The sequence below is a fragment of the Nannospalax galili genome, unplaced genomic scaffold (genome assembly GCF_000622305.1).
Source record: "Nannospalax galili isolate Female #2095 unplaced genomic scaffold, S.galili_v1.0 scaffold730, whole genome shotgun sequence".
NCBI lineage: Eukaryota > Metazoa > Chordata > Mammalia > Rodentia > Spalacidae > Nannospalax > Nannospalax galili.
This window is the reverse complement of record NW_008328000.1, coordinates 423,701-432,378: the sequence shown is the minus strand read 5'-3', so window position 1 is coordinate 432,378 and position 8,678 is coordinate 423,701. Positions and strand designations below refer to the sequence as shown.

At 43.4% G+C, this 8,678-nt stretch overlaps 1 pseudogene; it reads left to right on the top strand.

Annotated features, from left to right (window-relative positions):
* Positions 1 to 3,103: 3,103 nt before the first annotated feature.
* LOC103740550 lies at positions 3,104 to 4,070 on the top strand (annotated as a pseudogene).
* Positions 4,071 to 8,678: the final 4,608 nt, after the last annotated feature.

Below are 8,678 nucleotides of genomic sequence, written 5' to 3'. Positions count from 1 at the left end.
GTGTAATAATTCATCTGTAAACCTAAAAATGTACAGCCAATTTTGAAAGAGATGTACCCTAGCTCAGAAAAAATGTTACTGAATAGGTTAATGCTGTTGTACTGAAATGCTTCTTCTAATTAAAAAAAAAAAAAGGTGTTTTGATCAAATCCATGCCCACTCCCTCCCCTTCAACATTCCCCCCTCTGAAGAAGGAACCCTAAAATTTTTTAAGGATTAGATACAAGCTCCCAAATACTTTTGACATTTGGGGTCTTTGAAACAGAGTATGTTACTAACAGGCCCAAGGACTTTTAGCCAAGAAACTGGCTACATTTCTTTGGGGTCTTTTTACCCTAACTGCCTAGCCAATTCCTACCTCCTAGTCTTACCACACCACCCTCTGAAGGGGTTACCCAAATTGCCAATAGGGAATAGGGACACCGACTGCTCTGGCTTCTTCCGAGCTGAACAGGGACTCAGGGTGAGGCAACTGAAGGGAGCACCCCTTCAGGAACATTGGCTGTTCTTGCAGAACACCCAGGTTTAAATCCCAGCACCCACATGGCAGCTAACAACTGTTCATAATTCCAGTTTCAGGGGATCTGATGGCCTCTTCTGTCCTCTGCTGGCATTGCACAACACAGGTGTACTTACCTACATGCAGGCAATATACTCATACACATAAAATAAAAATAAAAATAAAATGTTTTTTTAAAAAGTAATAAATGAATGGTCTCCAGAAATCTGAATATATGCATACTTAGAAATACAAACTAGACCCTGATCTTACACCTCATTTAAAATTCAAAATGATAAAGACCTAAACAGAAGATCTGAAACCCTGAATGCCTAGAAGGAGACACAGGGAAAGCCTATGGATTGGTAAGTATCTCATGAGAAGCTCAGCAACAAAGGGTAAAATATATATAAACAAGCAGAACCAATCAAACTAAAAAAGGAGCTTTTTTTGAACAGACGTAAGCCACCAATGGCCTAGAAGATGAACATTCTCTCTCTCTCTCTCTCTCACACACACACACACACACACACACACAAAACTGAGTTGGATATGTTAATTTTCTTGACTGTAATAATCATTTCATTATGTAAATGAACCTCAAAACATCATGTTGACTTGCCATAGTGGTTTACAACTCTAATCCCAGAACTCAGGAGGTGTTCCAGGTCAGCCTGGGCTACATAGTGAGTTCCAGGCCAACCTGAACTACAGTGTGAGACCCTGCCCTGATAAAACAGGACAAATCAAAAACTCTATACATCTTAAATACATACAATTGCAAGAGGAAATTTTTTAACTTAAAAACAAGAGCTAGAGAGATGCTCAGTAGTTAAGAGCACTTGCTGCTCTTGCAGAGGATCGGGCTTTGGTTCCCAATATCCCCCACATGGTGGCTCACAATTGCCTATAACTCCAGTTCCAGGGAATCTAATGCCCTCTTCTGGCCTCCATGGGTACCAGGCACACACATGGTACACTTAGATACACATTGTGCTGGACAGCTTTAGTGTCAACTTGACACACCTGGGTTGAGGGAGCCTCAACTGAGGAATTACCTTCATTGGACTGGCCTGTGGCCATGTCCATCGGGCACCTTCTTGATTGTTGAGTGATGTGGGAGGGTCCAGCCCACTGTGGGTGGTGCCACCCCTGGGCAGGTGGGCCTGTGTTGCATAAGAAAGCAGGCTGAGCAGGGGCCAGGGGAGCAAGCCAATAAGGAGCATTCCTCCATGGCCTGTGCTCGAGCTCCTGCCTCCAGGTTCCTGCCCTGAGTTCCTATCTTAGGTTCCCTGATGAACTGTGACCTGGGAAATGTAAGACAAATAAACCCTTTCCTCCCCAAGTTGGTAGTGGTCAGTGTGTTTTGTCACAGCAGTGGAAAAACAAACTAGGACACACATAAAATAAAAATAAATAAATCTTTTTTTTTTATTTAAAAGCACATACTGATACTTATTAGTACATGAGTAGAGAAATCTAGAAATGCTTTTTGAACTAAGCAGAGGAAGTGAAAGGACACAGAGGATCGTGCATTATGCATTCCCTATAGTCGATTTACTTTTCAAAAATCATTCTTCCTCCCTGTCTTCAAATCCACATAGGATTTGAACTGCAAAAGGCTACAGGAAGTGACCCCAACAACAAGGGGAACACAAAGCTCTCCCCTCAACCACCCTGGTCAACACCTGAGGTCAGCTACCCCTGAGAGCAAGCCAGAGATCAACTGAAAGACTCCTATCCTCGGGCAGCAAAGAAAGCCTCTGTGAGAAACACTGGGCATTGCTAAGGAGCCAGCAGGACCAATTCCACAGGAGCACTGAGCCATAAACCAGGACAGGAACCCAGACCTTACCACTAAGGAGAGCAGGGCTGGACTTCATGCAAGTTAACATAACACTGACATTCCCCACAGTCTGGCTGTTAATTTACCACCTCCAGAGAAGAAAGTATGAGGCACAGGTACATCTTTCTGGAGCACAGAAGAAAAGCCTTTCAAAGAAAGAGGCTTTACTGCAGAGTAGGAGAAAAATCTTTGCCAGATAATTAATATCTAGTATATATAAAGAATTCAAGAAGTTAAGCACCCACAACAAATACAATCAATAAATGGGTAAAAAAAAAAATCAACACTTCTCAAAAGACTCAGTACAAATGGCCAATAAATTCACAAAAAGATGTTCAACATCCTCAGCCATGAGATAAATGTAATGACACTGAAATCCCATCTCACCTCAGTCAAAATGGCTATCATCTTTTTAAAAAATGCTTTCAAGGCTACAAGAAAAAGGAAATTCTTGTATGCTTCTGCTAGGCATGTTAACTAATGCAACCACTATAGAAATCAATGTAGGCGTTCTTTGAAAAATGGAAAGAGGGGCTGGAGAGACGCTCAGCTGTTAAGTGCACTGACTGCTCTTGCAGAGGACCTGGTTCAGTTCCCAGAAACTACATTGCAGTTCCAGGAGATCCAAAACCCTCTTCTGGTCTCCCTGAGCATTGCATAACACAGGTGCACTTACGTACACAAAGCAAAACACTCATATGCAAAAAAAAAAAAAAAAAAAATCAACCAATCAACCAGGACAGAAAAGTACTTGATGCTGTGCCAATCATGGACATTTGACAATCTGCAGGAAGGTTCTGGGAGGCCAAGCCAGTGATGAAGAGGACAGACAGTCATCTGGTACAGATTTCAAGGCCAGAGAATGGCAGATAAACAGAAACCTCAAGTACCCTCTGGAGCAATTTGTTTTATTAACCAAAGTTACCAGTGGCTGGACCCTCACTGGTCTCTAGCTGGAGGCTCCCAGTGTTTTATGTTTGGAAAGTTGCCGGAGCTAGTCAATGTTCAGGAGCTTGCAGAAGGAGCTAATGCTACATATTTGCAATTGCTAAACTTGTTTGCCTATGGAACATACCCAGACTACATAGAGTCTTGCTAAGTTGTTCAGGCTGGCTTCAAACTCTGCATCCTCCTGCCTCAGCCTTCCAAGTTCTGATATTATGGCCAATAAGGAAAGCCTGCTAGAACTGAGCACAGCTCAGCAGAACAAGCTGAAGCATCTTACCATCACTGAGTTTTCAATCAAGAATTAAGTGTATTTCCTACGCTGTGCAGCTGAAGGACCAGGAGATAAGGAATCTCCAAGAACTAGAAGACTTTATCATCAAGGCTGTCTATACTAACATCATCCAGGGCAAGCTGTACCAGCAACACCAGTTTCTAGAAGTTGATTTCTACACTGGCCATGATATCTAAAAGAAAGATCAGATATCAGTAATATCGTCAATACCTTGCATGAATGGTGTGATAGCCGCAAAAGAGTTCTGCTGAGTGTAGAGCAGCAAGTTCTGAGAGCCAACCAGTACAAAGAGAACCACCACCAGACTCAGAAGCAGGTGGAGACAGAGATTAACATCAAGAAGACACTGAAAGCTACTGCATCTTCCAATGCTCAGGAATTGGAGCAGCAGCTGACTGAACAGGAGTGTCCCCCCTCATCCTGAGCAGAGGCAGCCCACCAAGAAGATGCCCAGAGTAAAAGGTCTGGTCTCCAGCTGCCACTAGGGCCAGCTGGAACAACTGGTACTCACCAGGCCTGGGTGAGGTGAACAGGGACACCAAGAACCTATCTCCTCTCCTCTCTACCTGCTATAAATTCCAGACTTACCCATCTCCTCAGTAGTACGTCCCATCCATTGGTACCATTGCAGAAAAACAATTACTCCTACTCTGCCTCCATCCCTGGTTGTTCCCTTCAGACTCAGGAACTTCACAGACATCACCCTAAGAAGGTCCCAGGCTTCCTGGACTTTCCTCTAGGCTTGTCTCCCTCCCAGTCATTCTTTTGTTCTGTCATTTTATCAGGTTGATCCTAAGCTAGAGGCAGCTTACCAGCCCCCAGGGATGATTGTGGAGGGAAAGGAGGGCTCCTTGCTTCTCCACTCCCATGTACCATAGTACCCACAAGGGTGCAGGCATTTCTAGTCAGGTACCACATGCTTTGTTTCCCCTCTCCTGCCCTCCCTCTGTTGGCGGTACCAGTTCAAACCATGGAGGGATGTAGTGTTGGGCTATGTTTACTAAACCTTCAGGTTTTCAGTCTCTTAAGCTCAGCTCAAATCTCCTATCAAATTGGGAGCACCGAGCTGACAAATCTCTGGTGTCTGAACACAAGTGGAGGGTGCTTGAGATCTATGGGTGGTAGAAGTTGTTTCTCCCAGCTTGGTGTCCTATGCTGGCCATTCTTCCTGTTGTCTCTGACTGTTAGCCTTGTTTTGGCACATGGACTCAGCTGCCCAGTGGGGCTGTCTGCATACACTTGCTCTCCTGAGCTCTTTCATGATTCCTGGCTGCCCCTGCAGGGGGAAGGGTGGAACCAAGCCCCTTAGTCTGGTGAAGGATCATCGCTGCTTCTGTCTCTTCCTTTCCACTCCTCCTCAGTCGGTGACTGGAGCCCTCTAACAACACGATACTCCTGGCCAGAGAAAGGGACTTGACTAGATTTTTCTAAACATAAACAGTTTCAGGTTATATTTTAAAATTTTTTTGCGGGTTGATTCTAATACATTTCACATACTTAAAAAATTAAAGTTAAAAAAATCAAAAATTAATTTAAAAAAAAAAAAAGAAATAACCGTGTGACCCAATCGTACCACTCCTGGGAATATACCCAAAGGATTCAGCATGCCACAGAGATACTTGCACATCCATGCTTATTGCTACATTATTCACTATAGCTAAGTTATCAAATCATCCCAGATGTCCATAAACACATAAATAGATAAAGAAAATGTGGGATATAAATGCAGTATGATTTTATTAGACCATAAATATTTATAAGGAAGTAGATGCAATGAGATCAGCATGTTATACAAAATAATCTCAGAAAGACACTGTATTTTTTTCTCATAGGTGAGGTTTAATATATGTATTAAGTGTGTAAGAGAGAGAGAGGAGAGAGGAGAGAGAGAGAAAGAGAGAGAGAGAGAGAACAGAGAGGGAGAAAGAATACATGGAGATGGAGGACTATTTGGGAAGGTGAAGGCACCTAGTGATAGACAGGAAGAGGAGACAGCAGAGAGTGATGGGGTGCAAACATGGTCAAAGTACATGATATGCCTGCATGAAAGTGTCATAATAAAAGCCATGCTTTGTTCAACAAATATACACTAAATTTTAACAGGATAGGGCTGGAAAGATGGCTCAGTGATTAAGAGGACATACTGCTCCTGCAGTGGACCCGAGTTTGGTTCACAGCACCCAAGTCTTAAGCAGCCCAAAACTGCCCAGAATTAGTTGCAGGGGATCCAATGCCCTCTTCTCACTTCCTAAAGGCACACGGCATACATACAGAGTACACACATATACACACTAAAGTGAAAAAAAAATCAATCTTAAAAAAAGAAATGGAAGAAATACTCTCTGAAGCCCTGCTATCCTCCACCCAAAGAAAGAAGGAGCTGTAAGATGCAATCTCCTGGCTCTGTTTACTCCCAGAGCATTATTCTTTACTCTGAGTGCCCCAACTTTCACAGATGCCCTCTAAGAAAGCCTGTCCTGAACCTCTTTGCCCTGGAGCAGAGAGGACAAGCATATATGTGTCTTTCTAGACCACAGGAAAAATGTGGCAGCTTTATATAAGCACTTGAGTGCTCTAGGGACTTCATCTCCCAGGAGCGTTCTGAGAAGGAGCTTAAAACTTTCTGCCCTCAGCTTCCTAGCTTTCGGCCTCAGATGGAGGCTGCACCACTGGACCCCCTTGACTGGGGAACCTGGCTTCTTGCAGAGAAGAGCTACCAAGTTCTCTACCTTTCCAGGACCACCCATCCAGCCTCCATATGAGTAAGCTAATCCAATCAATCCCCTTTCATAATTATGTTTAAATTCAGCCCTCTTTCTCTCCCCAGACAGGATTTAGGATATACTCTTCCAGTGACTACTTGGTGGCCTGTCTTCCAACTAACTCGTATCCAGGAATTAAAGGAGCAGTCAGGAGCTAGGCCTCCAGCAGCCTGGGAAGCAGATGAACACTTCTCAAGCCCTCTCTTCCACCTCTACATATCATTAACTCCAGGTATATTAATCCTTCCTGGAAACATTTGTCCATGCACTGAACAACCCAACTTTTACAGTTTCTCCTTGAAGGGCTACATCCTGAACCTCCTAGCTCTAGGAGGAAAAGGAGACTCCATACAAACAAAGCTATGTGAGCCACAGGAAAAGTGGAGGTTCATGTGGGCATCTAGGCATTTCCAGACTTATATATGCACCACAGAATATCATCATCATTAAAAGGAAAGGCCATGCTGACCCATATTGCAGGTGGAATGTGGGGATTCTGTTTGACATGACTGCAGACATTTTGAGTCAAAAACACCATCCTTGTCCCTGAGAAACCCTAGTCAGATTTCTCTGCATACTTCCCCAGTTACTATACGCACACAAAACCGTCTGAGTTGTATATGGAGCTCTGTGATGAGACCTTGACACCAAGAATGCGCCTGATCAATACCAGCTTGAAAAAAAACAGGTGCACTCTGGGTTGACATTACTTTTGTCTGGCCACTTTATAAGCTCCCATCTTCTGACCAAAATATCAGGGATCCACCTGGCCTTGATGCCACTCAGGACCACAGTTCTGTCAGTAAGTCCTCCAATAAATCACTGTTTATTCAACACTAAAAATGTCAGCCTCTTTCTTGGTCTCAGGGAGTCATGAAGCCAGCTCTCAGACAGTAGAACCAGTTGTTCAAGAAGAGTAAGTATCCATTATCTAAAATGCTTGGGATCAGCAGTGCTTCAGATTTGGATGTTTTTCAGATTTGGGAATATTTTCATACATATAATCAGAAACTTTGTGAATGACATCCAATTCTAAACACTTAGTTCATTTATGTTTCATATCTACCTATATACACATCATTTTATATAATATTGTTAATGCTCATGCGTCTTGCCTATAAGAATCACGAGAGGTCAGTGTGGAATTGTCCACTGGCTATATCATGTCAACACTCAGAAAATAAAGATATTGAATTTTTGGTTCACAAATGCCACACAGCATCGATGAATTGTGAAAATGTTTGCTTTGCAAAACGAGTCAGTCACATAGGACAAAGGCTATGCAATTCCACTCACATACAGCACTGAAGATAGATGCATGAGACTGAAATCAGACAGGTTATTGCTGGGGTAGAGGGACTGAAGGCAAAATAACAACTGCTGGGGTGTGGAAAGCCAGGAAGGGATTTAGCACTTAGTGAGTGCAAAGCTTCAGTTTTGTAAGAGGAAGAGAGTCCTGGAGATGGTTGCACATGTGTCTTTAGCACTGCTGAACATTGCATTGAAAATGGAGGTGATGCTAAATTTTATGTTACCTATATTTTTCCAAAATAAGAAAATCAGTCATTTTCTACATTTCCACCCTGGCAGGCTCCGTTCACCCCCAGGATGAGAGGACCTGTGGGACCTACAGGGCTCTGGTTAATGAGAGCAGAGGTGGCTCTTTTTCCAGACATGCCTGTACATGTGGTAGATGGTCTGCATACCAAAACCATTATGCAAACAAGAGAGAAATATGGAAAACATGCATGTCTTTGGCCTCTTAGGTCACCACTGGAAGAGAAGCCTGGGTGGAGAGAAGAAGTTTCAGCTTCAAGTGAGTGCAATTCTGTGTCACTGGGCTGGGGTAAAATATGTGCCTCTCATACCTGAGGCTCTGGGTTGGCCCAGCATGGAAAAAAAAATTAAATTTTAGCCAAGTGTAGTGAACTTGAGGCCAGTCTACACTATTCTGGCTCCAAAAGAAAAACCCTAATATATATACAGTCTGTGTCATTTGGGCTTATTTCGAAAAACTTGAGGGATTTTTTTTTTTTAAGTTTAAATGAAAAACTTACTTCCTGTTAGAGAAGGCAAGGGAGGAAGCCCAACCCGCAAGTCATCTAAAACCAACCCACAACAAGAAAGAACTGTAGAGACAAACTCTGGAAGTCAGGAAGTCTCTGGAAGTCTCTGGGAGTCTCTGGAAGCCAGGAGAATGCGCGGGGCAGACATACTCCCAGGTGGCTAAAGTCTAGGACATGGGAAAGGGAGGAGTGCAGAGGGGAGATTCTCTGGCCTTGGGCGAGTTAAGAAGAAAGTGGGATTGTAGGGTGGGCAGCTCACACTAGC